Below are 14770 nucleotides of genomic sequence, written 5' to 3'. Positions count from 1 at the left end.
AATTCGGAATGTACCGTTGATAGTACCCCACAAGTCCCAAAAATGAACGAAGGTCCGTTTTCGTGCGCGGCTGAGAAAAATCTCCAATCGTCGCTATTTTCAGCTCAGCCGGCCGTCTCATGCCCTGACCAACAACATGGCCCAGATAAGTAACCTGCGAACAACCAAACCTACACTTTTCCGCTTTCATCGTTAAGCCGGCTTCCCTCAACCATGAGAACACCTGTTTGAGGTGCGATACGTGTTGTTCCCAGCTGTCCGAAAAAATGGCTACATCATCAAGATAAGGTAAGGCGAACTCCTGCAAGTCTTTTAGGACAATATCCATTAACTTAGAGAAGCTAAACGGCGCGTTCTTCAGCCCGAAGCTGAGTGCGAGAGGGCGAAAAGTGCCTACAGGCGAGATGAATGCGGCATAGCGGCTGGCACTTTCTGAAAGGGGAACTTGCCAGTACCCCCGCACGAGATCTATAGTTGAAATGTATTTAGCAGCGCTAACTCTTTCAATTCGTTCCTCAATGTTGGGTATCGGGTACAGCTGATCCCTAGTGATCGCATTTAACTTCCTGTAGTCAACACACGGACGAGGGTCCTTGTTAGGGGTTTCTACGAGTATTAGCGGTGACGTGTAGTCACTCTCAGCGGGCTCAATAACTCCCAACTCTAGCATGCGTTGTATCTCTGCCTCCATAATCTCTCTCTGTCTTGGAGACACCCTGTAAGGTTTTGATCTTACTGGTTCGGTAGAGGTCAGCTCAATTTCATGCGTTAACAGTTCGGTTCTACCCGGCCGATCGCTGAATCTGTCGAGATATTCCCCTAACACCCCTTTTAGCTCATCTAGCTGCTCGGGTCTTAGAGCATGCGAGCTTACCGAGTGTTCTACTACTTCTTCTAGGCCGATTTCAGAGTTGGAGGTCGTCCTATACTCCTTAAACTTGGTACCAATGCCATCCGGCTCTTTGACGGTATAGTTAACGACTCCGCTCCGCTCTACATACGGCTTCATCAAATTACAGTGATATATCCTCACTTCCTTCCTGCGACCGGGCATTCTCAAAGCATAGTTGGTATCTGAAAGTTTGTGCAACACTTTAACGGGCCCGTCCCAGTGAACTTCAAGCTTGTTCTTTCTTGAAGGTTTGAGGATCATTACCTGGTCTCCGGCGTTAAACGTACGAAGCCTCGCATTCTTGTCGTAATAGAATTTGGCGTTCTTTTGAGCTAGTGCCATGTTCTTTCCGACTAGTTCTTGGGTTGCGCTTAGCCGCTCCTGTAAATTTAGCACGTATTCAACCACGGTTGGACTCTCCCCTCTTTCCTCCCACATCTCTCTTAACATTCTCAGTGGAGACCGGAGTGTCCTCCCATACACTAGTTCTGCTGGTGAGAACCCTGTCGCCTCATGTGGAACCGTTCGCAAAGCAAACAAAGTTGCCGGCAGACAGTTCTCCCAGTCCTCCTTGTGCTCGTAACAGAGCGCACGCAAAACTCGCTTAAGCACCGAATGCCACCTCTCTACACTGTTTGACTGAGGGTGATAGACAGAACTGTGTATTAACTTTACCCCGCACTTTTGCAAGAATGTGGAAGTCAGTGCGCTCGTGAATACTGACCCTTGATCTGCCTGAATTTCGGCTGGAAACCCAACTCGTGCAAACACTGTCAAAAGCGCGTCTACTACTTCGGTGGAGCTGAGCTCTTTCAAAGGGATTGCTTCTGGAAACTTGGTGGCCGGACACAGCATGGTAAACAAGTACCTGTAGCCTGATTTTGTTTTTGGAAGAGGCCCTACCGTGTCTATTACAAGTCGTCTGAAAGGCTCTGTTATTAAGGGCACTACCTTCAGTGGAGCTTTCCAAGTCTCTCCTGGTTTACCAGAACGCTGGCAGGCGTCGCATGATCTTACAAAGTTTTCTACATCTTTGAAACAGCCAGGCCAGTAGTATTCCATAAGCAATCTTTCCTTTGATTTGTTTATGCCTAGGTGGCCGGACCACCCATTTCCATGACAAAGACTCAAAAGGTCCTCCCTATACTTAGTAGGTATGACTAACTGATCTAAAATCTTACCCTTTCGATCTCTGTAATGCCGATACAACAATCCTCCTTTCTCATGTATCGTTACGTTGCGCCTAGCAATGCCTTCTTTAGCTGTGTCACGTAATTTAGCTAAGCTCTCATCATTCTTTTGCTCAGCTGCCAGTGACTCTCTATCCACGCGTAAGAGTTGATCGAAGTTCTTTGAGGCCGGTGATAATAACGACCCTGTCTCGCTTGTGAGCGCGTCTGCTTGCTCTTCCTGCAGGCTAGAACTCTGACACTCTAGTGCTACGCTCTCATTGAGCTGGTCAGCTGGCAGGCTCTCCTCAACTGTTCTTTTGTCCCTCGGGCCTAGCTCGGATTCGGGTATTGAAGTTATGCCCTTTTCTGCTTCCGCTGGAGGAGCTTGAGCATTTTCAGCCGAAAGCGCCGCGATCTTACGAGCTTGGCCTCTGGTCAATGCCTGTACTATGCCCTCTCCCAGTTTGAGCCCTCTGTCACGCAGTAACTGATTCGAACGATTCGAAAAGATGTAGGGATACTGCAGTGACAAAAATTTGGAAGCTGCAGCCTCAGTCTCTAGTTCCCCGAATGGTCCACTGATTTTGACTTTGGCCATGGGCAGACACACGCTGTGTTCTTCTACAACCTGTTTTATCCACGCTACTTCTCCGGTGAAGTCATCTACCATCACGTAAGACGGATGGACATTGTCCAGCGTGGCGGCACTGTCTCTTAGCACTCGGCATGGTTTTCCATTAACTTGCAGGTCGTGGAGATATGGACTTAAAAGTTCCATATTCTCATCCTTTTCCTCCACGTAGGAAAAAACTACGCTAGACTTCTCGCAGTTTACAGCTATACGTCCCAGTTTGTGGCATTTGTAACAGCGAATTGGTCTAACAGATTCGAATTTTCTTTTCTGTTCTTTTTGTGCGGTTTCTCCGTTAAGTTTCTCCTCGCTCTTTTCTGCGGGCTTTTCCGCCATGTTTACAGGCTCGGATCGTCTAGTTTGCGCACCCTTTTTGAACGGAAATGGTTTCCGCGGTCCATTTCGACCGTCCCAGTTTCCCTCCTCGGCGTTCAATTTTCTACGGGTTGCGTACTCTTCGGCTAATTCAGCCGCCCTTTCCACAGTGTTTACATTACCTCTGTCTTGCACCCACAGTTTCACAGCTTGAGGGATGGTTTTGTAAAACTGCTCTGGACACATGCATTCAATGATCATGTCTCTGCTGTCGTACGCTTCCGCGCTTTTAAGCCACTCAACTAGGTTGGCCTTTAAGCTATATGCAAACTCCGGATAGCCCTCGCTATCTTTCTTGCCTGTGCTCCTAAACCTTTGCCGAAAAGCTTCGGCTGAAAGGCGGTATTTCTTCAGGAGACTAGCCTTAACTTTTGCATAATCATATGCATCCTGCACACTCAGTCTGGCGATTACTTCCGCCGCCTCACACGGCAACATAGACAGCAACCGCTGTGGCCATGTACTCGGGCCGAAGTTCATCTTCTCGCAAGTCCTTTCAAAATTGCTTAGGAACAAGCCTATGTCGGTCCCGACCTCAAATGGCTTTAATAGCCTGTCCATGCGGTACGATTCTGCCTCACTTGATCGACCCAGAGCGCCTTCACTTCCTTGAGACATCTCCAAACGTTTGCTTTCAAGTTCCAGTTGCATTTTTCTTAACTCGCGATCTTTATCGCGTTCCTCTCTCTCTTGTTTTTCTCTGTCCCGTTCTTCTCTTTCTCTTTCCCGTTTCTCTCTCTTTTTGAGAAGTTCCAATCCCATTTCAATATCTTGCTCACTGGCCTGATTGGAAATTAGCTCCAATAATTCCGATTTGAGCATTTCCTTGCGTACATCTAGGCCCAGTTCCTCACCCACAATCAACAACTCGTCTCTCAGCAGTGTCCTTAACTCCATGACTGCTGCTTTACTGCCTTGATTCTGCTCTCTAAATCTAGCTAGGAAAACACAACCTAGCTAACACACAACAATCTAGCTTCCCTACTGTTCTAAACAGAACAACCACACAATGAAGCCTAGAGAGTCAAAGCAAAAACCAAGCACTCACCGCAGATACAGCACCATGTCGCAAAGTCCATCTCACCGCTGTCAGCCAGTTGTCAGGATTGGGGGCTCAATCCCTTCGTCCGTGGTCCTTTGCCAAGATTGGAGTACGGCATGAATTCGAAGGTAGCTGGCCCATGCCGTCGTCCAACTTATTTACGCTGAGATCGTTGATGAAGTGAAGAACTGCTTCTCATCGAGAACGAGGAAAAGGGTTTATTTACAGAAATTAAATCAGTCTAACATGACTGCTTGAGAAAAAGAGTATTAGTCCAACAGGACTGCATGAGAGAAGTGACTCAGTCTAACATGACTGCTCAAGAGAAGTGTGTCAAATCAGCTCCGCGTTGGGGAACTCTGGAATCATTGTCCACACACCGAACTCGTCCCGTCACAATGTCGATGGGGCTGGAGGAAGGAAGCGGGTTCCAGCGCAAAGGCCGCTTCTTTGAACGCCTCCCAGCTGCAGCGACGGAGAGGGAGAGGTGCGCGTCTTGCACTCCTTGTCGTAATCGGGTGGCAAGGTGGCAATCTTGTTGCGCAACTCGCCATTCTTGACAGTACGCAGTGCGAAGTGTTAGATTTTGGGGGGAACGTTTCGAACGTTTCCACAAGACATCTCTTTCCGCTATAGCCCGAATTACGTTAGCATTTATCCAGTTATGATTTTTTCGGCGTTTCCTTGTTACAGTTTTTTTTGACAAATTTTCAAATGTTTGTATTTGTTCACAAAAGCAGTCGTAGACATGTGCAGCCTTTCTATTCATTAATGTAGACCAATCAAATGCCCTGATTAAGTCATCGAGCTTACGCTGGTCTATTATAGAAATCTGAACACTGCTAGGCGAGTCCTCTGCGCAAGCGCGTGTTGTTGATGGGGTTGACGACACAAACTGGCAAGCCACAAAATAATGATCTGCCAAACGCTGTTTTATGACACATGAATCTAAAGAATAATGTGAAGTACGAACCAAAATATGATCTAAGCATGACCTGACTTCATGCCCATTTACCAGGTCTTCTCTGGTTGAAATGTTTATCGTATTTTCAATCCCATGGGAAGCTAAAAGGGATAAGTAGTCGGATACCGCACCCTTTGTATGACAAAGAGCGTTTATGTTGAAGTCTCCAACTAGGCATATTTCATCCACCGGGTTTAATCGTTGTAAGAAGGCTTCTAATTCTATTAAAAAGCGACAGACACTATTTGATGGAGGTCGATAAAACACGAATACAGATAGCAGGAACCGCCCCTGAGCCACTTTGATAGCAAGACATTCCGCAAAAGTGAATGAAACATCGATGTGTGAGACGTCATACACGTTTTTGACGAAAATAGCAATCCCTCCTCCTCGCCGATGTGATCGTGTTACAAAGTGCGGTTGATAACCGTGTAGAACAAACGTATCCAGGCCTGTATCTGCGACGTTAATTTCTGTTATAACAAACAAATCCACAAAACTAAGTGTTGAAGTAACAATCATTTTAAATTCGTCCCAGTATTTCCGTAAGCTTCTAATGTTAAGATTGATAATTATGAAGTCACCTTTCGACTTGTGACTGCAGTTGTCACAGAAAGACTGAAAATCGGGAAACTCTTGGCAGGTACTTGCCATTATGTTAGACAATCTTTTCAACGTCTGCTAGCATGTTGATTCGAATCAGAGTCGAGGATTCATCTTTCTTCGCGAAAATTTTCCGGCTTTGACCCAAGTGAATTTGTATCCCTTTTCTTTGGCTACTGTCCTTACTCGCCAAAACAATTCTCGATTTTGCTTGGTTAAATTTTCATTGAAAAATAGTTTTGGCAACTTATGAGAGTGATGGAGCTCCCGCAACTTGCCACGAGCCTGGAACCATCTTTCCTTAGCCGTAACAGATGTGAAGCGCACCAGGACTGTGGGAATCGAATCGCGTTTTCCTTGTAAACGATGAACAGCCACCACATCTGATAGGGTGAAATCCGCCAATTCCAGTTTATCAGCGAGCTGCCCCAACGTCTGCTTCAAGTCTTCGTGATCTTCTTGAGGAAGGCCGTGAATTTCCAGATTAGCATTGCGGCTGTACTGCTCGCTGTCATTTTGAACATCGTGCAGACGCTGAAGCTGCTCTGCCTGCATTTTCACAGTAGAAGATAGAGCGGCAATCTCAGATTCGTACTTTGCATTTTGAGTCCTGAATTCGTTTAGCTGAGTGATAACCGAGTCGTACTTATTCGACATAAATACCACCGCGTCCTCCAGATGGTCAACGGACTGAGTTAATTTCGAAAAATCTTCTTTGAGGCCTAGAAGTGTGTCCACTTTTTGAGCCAGGAATGGTAAGCAGAGAAGACTCTCTTTTATGTCCTTGAGCTCAGCCGCCAGTGACCCAATCGGGATCGCGTTATCAACTACATGAGAAATGTCAGACTGTGAAGAGGAACCAGCCCGGCTCTTTGTAGTTCTACAGGTTTTGCAAGTCCAAGCTTCTCTTTTAGACAAACCCATTGTGGTGAACGTATTTTGGGCAATACCAGAGCAAGATTGGCCTAAGTGATAAGAATGGTTACAGCTTGAACACTTCATTAACTTTCCGTCAGTGGGCAGCGGTTTGTGACAGAAAATGCAATTTTCATCATCGCCCGACATGCTGATTTCACGGGGTAGCAACAAAATTGCAATCAACAACCAAAAATTGCAGTCGGCGGCGATACAACCAACAAAAAGAAAGTAATAGTGTCCCAACACTCTACCTGTTAAAAACGAGGTATCAGCCTTGGCCGAGGGTATCGCCGCCAACTGCAAGGGATGGTGGGCGTCCGGCCAAAATATATAGGTGCCCTTCTGCCAGAGTTTCCAGGTGAGTGCACGATTGTCGCTGAATCCAGAGGCCAGCAACCCAGTCCTGGTGAAGAAAATTGATGGACCGGTCCTGCGACGCTTGACGAGAATCCCGGAATTCAGGAGTAGCAGCGGGGGCGGTGGCTTGAAGAATCGGCAAACCAGTTGCAGTGCAGCCCCAAACGTTCCCGCGGCGCATCTGTAATCTGTTAAAAACGAGGTATCAGCCTTGGCCGAGGGTATCGCCGCCAACTGCCACCGCCAATTAATAATAATAATAATAATTTGGCACGATAGACCGCAAGTGAGACAATACGAACGCAGAACAGGTGCCGCGTTGTGTCGCCTAAGCTTTATGCGTGAAAACCTGCTTTATATACTGATATTAATAAGTGCACCAAACTAGAAACCGTGTAATGTTACGACGCAGGCGGCATACTCGCAACTTCTCCTGCGTCATATTTTATCGCGCAATGTGCAGTTTTAAAACCACTAGCACACTTCCTGAGCAACGCGCCATTTTAAACGGTTATCAGTCTTCTGCAACCATAGACGTCACCTAAAAAAATAAAGAAGCCTTTCTCAGTTCCATCGCTCCATGCTCATATGCATCCACGGTCGCAAGAATCAAGAAAGCGACACATAAAATCTTCCAGAGCTTTGCTGGGTCATAAACTAACATCTGGTGCCAGCTTGTCGCTCGTCGGATGAATTGACCGGCGTGCAAGCCTTGGGAAACGATGAACTTCCTAGATCCAAGGCCTGCGAGGTCCGAACAGCGCGGCATCATAAAGTTGGAACGCTGGAGGCACTAAGACGTTATCCTATTGCTGCGTCGCTCCGCTTGCGTAGCATCTGTTCTATGAACATCCCGAAGGAAGAAGAAACCAAAAAGACGAGGCAGTTGCCTTTTTCTTACGTGGTAGCTGAACGGTGGCGCCACGGAAATAAACATCGTGCTGCGGCCTGCGCACTGCCATAAAAACTTCCGGCAGATAAACGTATTACAATGTGGACATGACCGCCTGACCGTGTCTCGACTTCATTTTGTCGCGACAAAGTGATCAGGAGCCACGCAGAAGGCAGCTCTATTTTGTTCGAAAGAGCGTCGCGTTGTTCGGCCGGCGCTGTCTTCCGTTAACGGCGCTCGGCATCTTTTAGGGTGTACTTGGATTAAGGATGGTAATTACTTGGCCTAACATGACGGGCATAATTTCGGACGGACAGAAGAAACGCTAGAGTTCAGGCGATTTAGCGAACACAAGATGTGATTAATGCACTAAAGATTGGTACCTATACCGTTCCGCATTAAAAAGGAAATAGCACTTCTGTGTTGCTTGAAATGAACTTTCCTTACGCAATTTCTAAATGGCTCGTCAAGAGCACTTTCCTTTAACAAGGATAAAAAGTTTTGTCTTTCATTAAGTGAATTACGAGAGCCAACAGCGGTTCAGCGTGTCATTGAAGATTTCAAGCATAGATTAATTGCCATTGATTGACTGCTTCCCACGGGAGTATCGAAACGACACATTAGTATTTCTAATCACGTCTTCTTCTTTTTCATTTTATTTTCTTAAGTGTAGTGCCAGAAATGACTACGTTGCCTTGCGAGAACATTTTTAAACCGGCCCTTTTGTTTTGGCGTACAGTGCTTAAGCGTGTGCGTACCAAGCCTGGCCTCTTTATTTCTTAATGTTTTTATGCATATTGTATCCGGTTTCCACAACACACCATATTCATCGCTTTTACAACCCGCCGTGGTTGCTCAGTGGCTATGGTGTTGGACTGCTAAGCACGAGGTGGCGGGATCGAATCCCGGCCATGGCGGCCGCATTCCGATGGGGGCGAAATGCGAAAACACCCGTGTACTTAGATTTAGGTGCACGTTAAAGAACCCCAGGTGGTCAAAATTTCCGGAGTCCTCCACTACGGCGTGCCTCATAATCAAAAAGTGGTTTTGGCACGTAAAACCCCATAATTTTTAATTTTCATCGCTTTTACTGTATCACTGCTTTAAAAACAAATTTGCATGTGCTTAAAAACAATCGGTTTCATTCCAATAAAGGGCAGGCAGTATCAGAGAATGAATAAAATAAAATTGCTGGTTAGGAATCTACGATCTATGTAATTTTCACAAGAAGTAGTTATCAATAAAGGGAAAATCAGACATCGGGTTCGGGTGGATGTCTGATTTTCCCTTTATTGGTTACTCCTCTCCACCTTGCGGGTTTCTGCAGAACTATTACGTCAAGAAGTAGTTATGTGCGTTATAAGCTAGTTGGCGATATCATTTTCCGACGTTTACCTTTCCTCACACGCTTCATTGGAACTGCTGCTCATGATTTCATAACTAAATGCGGTTGACCTGCCTCATCAACATCCCTGCGAATTTCTGCTATGTGTTGATTTCGGGACATTGCTATGCCTAAGGTATTGAAATAAATAAGCTGGGTCCGTCAAAATTCGATCGCTATCGTGAGCAGCTATTCATCTCGGCCCGATTTCGTGCCTGTACTTATGCTGCGTTAACCGGCAGAGTGACTCAGCAAACAGCCTACTAGCAGAATATGCAGCAATACAACTTCAAAGCGGCTTTCAAGCGCCGCTAATTTGTATGTGCAGCATGCGAAGCTGCTTCACTGACTTTGCAGTCCCAAATGGTTCGACGCATTCGTACCCTGCGGCGTCCACAAACACTCGCGCCGCATTTATCCGGTAAAGCGTGCTTCGCCTTTTGCACAACTGCTCATTCAAGAAGCCCTCCTCTTGCAGCTGCTTTGGCAACGTTCGCGATTGTAATCGGGCTGACTTGGTGGAAGAAATGCGCTGTTCAGGAGAAAGCCATCTTTATGTGCCGGTCTTGTTTTATCAGAATGCATGCATAAAATGATGCGAAACTATCAGGAACAGGTGCTTTGAAACAATCGTTTCGTTGCGCCTTATCGCCATGTGAGCGCTCAAGAAACCTGTTCTCTTTGCTTTATTTTCTCGCACCATTTATCGAACACAAAGAAGAAGAAGAAGAAAAACCTGCTGATAGCCGCTCGAAAATGCCGGCGGTACTCCTTTTCTTTGCACGACTTGTAATCTTGTCATTGTTATTATTATTTTTTTTTGCAATACAGTTTTTCAATTTCCTAAGATCGCTTCTTTCATTGAAATTTCTGCCCCAAGCGCGCGTAGGCAACTTAGAGAAATTTACATTCGGTTCTGCACAAATGCACATGCAGGACATAATAACTAGCTTTCATGCTTAAGTACTTCCACCTCAAGGATCTTTGCATTAAGCTGATGCTTGCATTAGGTGAATAAAAAAGAAGAAGCGAATCATTGTATTTCAATGAGAACAACTTCTTGTTAATACTAGCCACGTCTAATAAAAACTGCTCCTATTTTTAGACACATCCAAGTCAACTAGGTCAACTAGTTAGTAATATATAGTTACTTTGTCAATAGTTTTAAGGTGATCGCGTCACCGTAAACATTAAGGCATCCTAAACATATTGTTTCTTTTCGTATAGCTCTTTTTTTCCTGTTAAAAAAGTCTCTAAACAAAGCAAATACTGACGAAAAGCTTCCGTCAGAGTCCCTCATACGCGTTCAGAGTGGTCCAGTCCCTACTGTACAACCGAGCTTTCCTACGGCCGAGCTTTCCTAGATGTGTAAGCCGTCGATTTTCTTGTAAGGGGCTTCGAAAGCAGGCTTGTATACCTAGAAATTGGAAAGCTCTACAGACGTACCCACATCCAGAATGTTGGTTTATGGCACTTGCAGGGGAGCATCATATTTAACCGGAGGTAACCAAATACTATCCCTTTTGTAAGCTGCTAAAACGGTGTTGCTTGATCAACATGGGCAGAGTGAGATAAAACTTTCTTTTTCTTTCATACTTGTGTTTCAGGAAAATCTCGGTACCGAATCGAATACGAGCGGCGGGAACGAGGAGCGTAGAAAGTGGCGACAATCACTTTTTTTTATACCACCAAGGTGCCGATCTCACCTTCTGTGAGTGTCTTGTAGGAAACGTTTTCTGAGCTCGAAGACCCAAAAAAGGTCAACAAACTACCGAGATGTCAAAGGTGTGTCTTCCGTAGGCCTAGAAGAATTTATTTTGTTTTAACATTTAAGCATTAATTGCTTCTTTTGTTTAGTGCGCGTTCTTATGACCCAGGTTTCATAATAGCGTTCGTAGCAAATGGTTCTACGCGGCTCTTAAGCCAACCCTACGAATTGTAGACTGTGAATCTGGGATGGGAGCTCATGGCGTCCCTTACAGCCCTCTGAGTTTCGCAGTAGCGTGTCTTATTTAACAGGCAGTAAACAAGTAGTCTTTTCCGTGAGTTTCTAACAGAATGTCATTTATCAGAAAGAGATAGAGTACAAGATTTACTTCGAAGCTGCAGTGCACGTTTAAGAACCTCACTGATCAATCAGTGATCACTGGTCAGAAGCCTCAATGGTCTTAGCAAAGTAGTAGGCTGTATGTATAAAATTGGTGGCCTAATACCATTATGGCTAAAGAAAGCAATATACTGTGCTCTTTTTTACTCGAAGCTAATTTATTGTACCTTGATTTCGGGAACAACGACAGAAAAAAACTATGAGAAGTAATTAGAGTTGCAAAAACGAGTAGTCCTAATTTTTGAAAACTACCATGGTAGGCAGCGTGACTTACTTACGCACAGCCTCTTTGGCAAATATTTACTGATCCGAGCAAATCAAGTTTTTTATTATAAATTACTCTTACATATAAACGAGAAGAAAGGGGGTTAACCGAGGGGCCCGATTTTGATTAGTCATATTATAAGAAGCCAACAAACATTGACATCAAGGACAACATAGGGGAAATTACTTGTGCTTAATAAATGAAATAAAGAAACGATAAATTAACGAAAATTAAAGTGGATGAAAAAACAACTAGCCGCAGGTGGGAACCGAACCCACAACCTTCGCATTTCGCGGGGACAGTCGGAATGCGAAAACACGGAAAGAGCCAAAGAAAACCAGTCGCTTTAATGTGATTAAAATAGCCAAAGAAATCAATTAGGGTAATTCAAGGAATGATGCGCTTGTCGGCGCACAGTTGTTGCGCTGAGGATATTCAGAAACTGTTTCTTCATTACGTAATTGCACACAGAACGGAGCCGGTGATCGGCGCATCCATAGTGCCAGTACAGCTAAATGACTATACGTATACGTCCACATGATGTATTTGTGCTGTCCTGTGTTGAACCATGTCGGACGATGATGTACTTATCGTGAAACGAAAATTTGCGGGAAACCTCGAGAAAAAAACCGCTTCCGCTTGATTTTCCTATGTCCTCTCTGCCGCGTCCGAGCGTTGTCGCACCAGCGAGGGAAAGAGTGAGAGAAGGAGAAACATCTTTATTGAGCGATTCAGCAAAAGCATGGCTTTGCAGGAGTGGTTCCCTCTTCACGGGAATCCATGCGCCGTCTTGGCTACGACCGTCTTCTCAATCAACACGATCAGATCCGAGAGGCGGGAGCTGGGCAGCAGTGTCTCACATAGACTATGTATATGCTGGCGTATGCTGCCTGTAGCAACGCCAATCCAAGGCAATGGCTAGTGCGTGTCGTCTGGTTCTAAAGATGCCACTTTCTCTACAACGAAGCGGTGGCGCCATCTGTCACCGCACCACTTGTTCTGTCGTAACGACGACTGATGGCGCCAGCGTTAAGTTGCAGTGACATTGAGGGCTGCTTGTGTGTCACTATAAGCTAGGTCTTCATGCGTCGATATCGGAAACCAGTTTCAAGAAGACTGCTTTGATAACGCCCAGGCTTTTATTCTGATGTGAAATAAAGCGTAGCGAATGTTTACAGCACCATTCACTTCCCGTGAAGGTGGAAAACGGGTCAGAAACGGCTACCCGTGTCGCCTGAATCAGGAAGGCCTCGGTAGCCCAGGCTCTCCGATGTCAGGCATGGACATAATTTCCTTTGCATGCATGTAACGGAAGTCTGCGTGAGATTTCTAGAAAGACCGCTTGTGCGGTAAAATAATTAGTAACCGTTGCGCTTGTGTTTCAAATGGGATACTGAATGGAAAAACACTCGTATACTGCGTTTTGGATGCTCGTTTAAATACTCCCAGATGTACATATTTAATGCAGATTCCTTCACTACGTCTTTCATAAGCCCCCGCATTGCATTTTATATGCCCAACCCACTAGTCGTCAACATTGTGGAAGTACTGCAGTTTTATTGTACAAAAACTTGTGTGTTGTCTTACATTGACACAGCCGTTGTTGACCACGACTCCGAGTTCATATTAGAGCCTGTTAAGAGCCCATAGCACATGTCTGTCTAAATGCAGCAAACCAGAATGCAGTACGTATGAATGTCGTTCTATATGCGCAAGCCCTGCGTGGATCTGTATGGGTGCGGAATATTGTATATACGAATAAAGATAAGAATGAATATGCCTGACGACATTTTTACATTTCGCCTGTAATTGTTTCGACTGTTATAATATCCTCTTTTCCTTGTCAGCTGCATTTCCTGAGAGGTGATTATGCGGGCTGCAAAATAAAGCCTAGTTTCTTCTCTCTTAGCCATAACGACCATATCTCCTTTTCTTATTTCTTTCCCCTTGCAGCGAACGCAGATCGTCGCCGCGGTGCATTTTCCGCACCGTGTCGGCTGCGCGCACTTGCGGTATTCTCGGCCCAAGCGTAGCGTGCGCGCGCGAGTCGTTTATCGCGCGCAAATTTCGGCGCCTCACGATGACTACGATGACGGCGTCGACACCTGGACTGGACAGACCGGCGTTTGGGAAACGGTGTACCTTTTCTCGGACGCCGTGCTTCGCTTATCATAACTTGCATCGTTCCTTCGCACCGAGGATTACTTAGCAGGTGTTCCTAGCAGTGGACCTGGACTTGATGAGGACGCATTTCACGAGCTCGCCTTTCCTAGTTTGCTTTCTCTCTGAATTTATTCCTTAGAATTTTCTTGCCTGTTTTTTGTCCTCTTGCGTGAAAGCGAGAATATTTTGGCCACGTTAATGACGCTGGCTACTGGCCGCGAATGCCAATGAGCTATGTAAACATGAAAATAGAAAGTGAGTATAAATGTTTAGTACGAAGTAGTCTAATGCGTTAGTCTATTAAGGCTGTTCCGGAGAATGATTCGAAGCTTGTGCAGAAGAATCACTACAAGCAGAAGAGCTAGAAGGAGACAAAAAAAAAATAACGCAAGAAACGCATGGAGAGACCATCAAACGAGTATTAGAATACCGTGTAGTAAAGCTTGCGAGAACTAATCTTATGCACATTTTCATATCATTACATTGCAAAGAGATTTAAAAAATAAATCCATGCGGTGTGTTTTGGGTAAGAAAAAAATTATTCTTGAATATAGTGATGTGCGTACCACTGTCTCACCGGAATGGGCATAGTGACATTTAACAATGATGCTGTTTTTTCTCTTTTATTGAGATGGCCACTTCCGCTTTGGAAAACAACATTGTGCATATAGTGCGAATGCGACCTAGTTGACGCTAAAATGTTTGTGAAAATTGAGTCTGTAGCTTACCCTAGTACATTCTGTCATCTGGCAACAGCTGCAAACTTCGCACATGTGGTTTTGTTCAAAAGCCCACTGTGTCCCTATGTTAACCTGGGCGAAAGTTTTGTTACGTGAATTAAACTGAAATAACTCGCTTACTAATGAACCAACTAACTAAACAATTATATGGTACACGCGCAGTGACATGCGCGCACGTTGAGCCACACTATGTTGACAAGCGTGAAAAGTGGTTTGCGTGTAAAAGTATATGCACTGCGTTTTGTGTTAAGAAAGCTTGTGTCCA

The sequence above is a fragment of the Dermacentor albipictus genome, chromosome 9 (genome assembly GCF_038994185.2).
Source record: "Dermacentor albipictus isolate Rhodes 1998 colony chromosome 9, USDA_Dalb.pri_finalv2, whole genome shotgun sequence".
NCBI lineage: Eukaryota > Metazoa > Arthropoda > Arachnida > Ixodida > Ixodidae > Dermacentor > Dermacentor albipictus.
The sequence above is the reverse complement of the archived record's forward strand: the minus strand, read 5'-3'. Positions refer to the sequence as shown.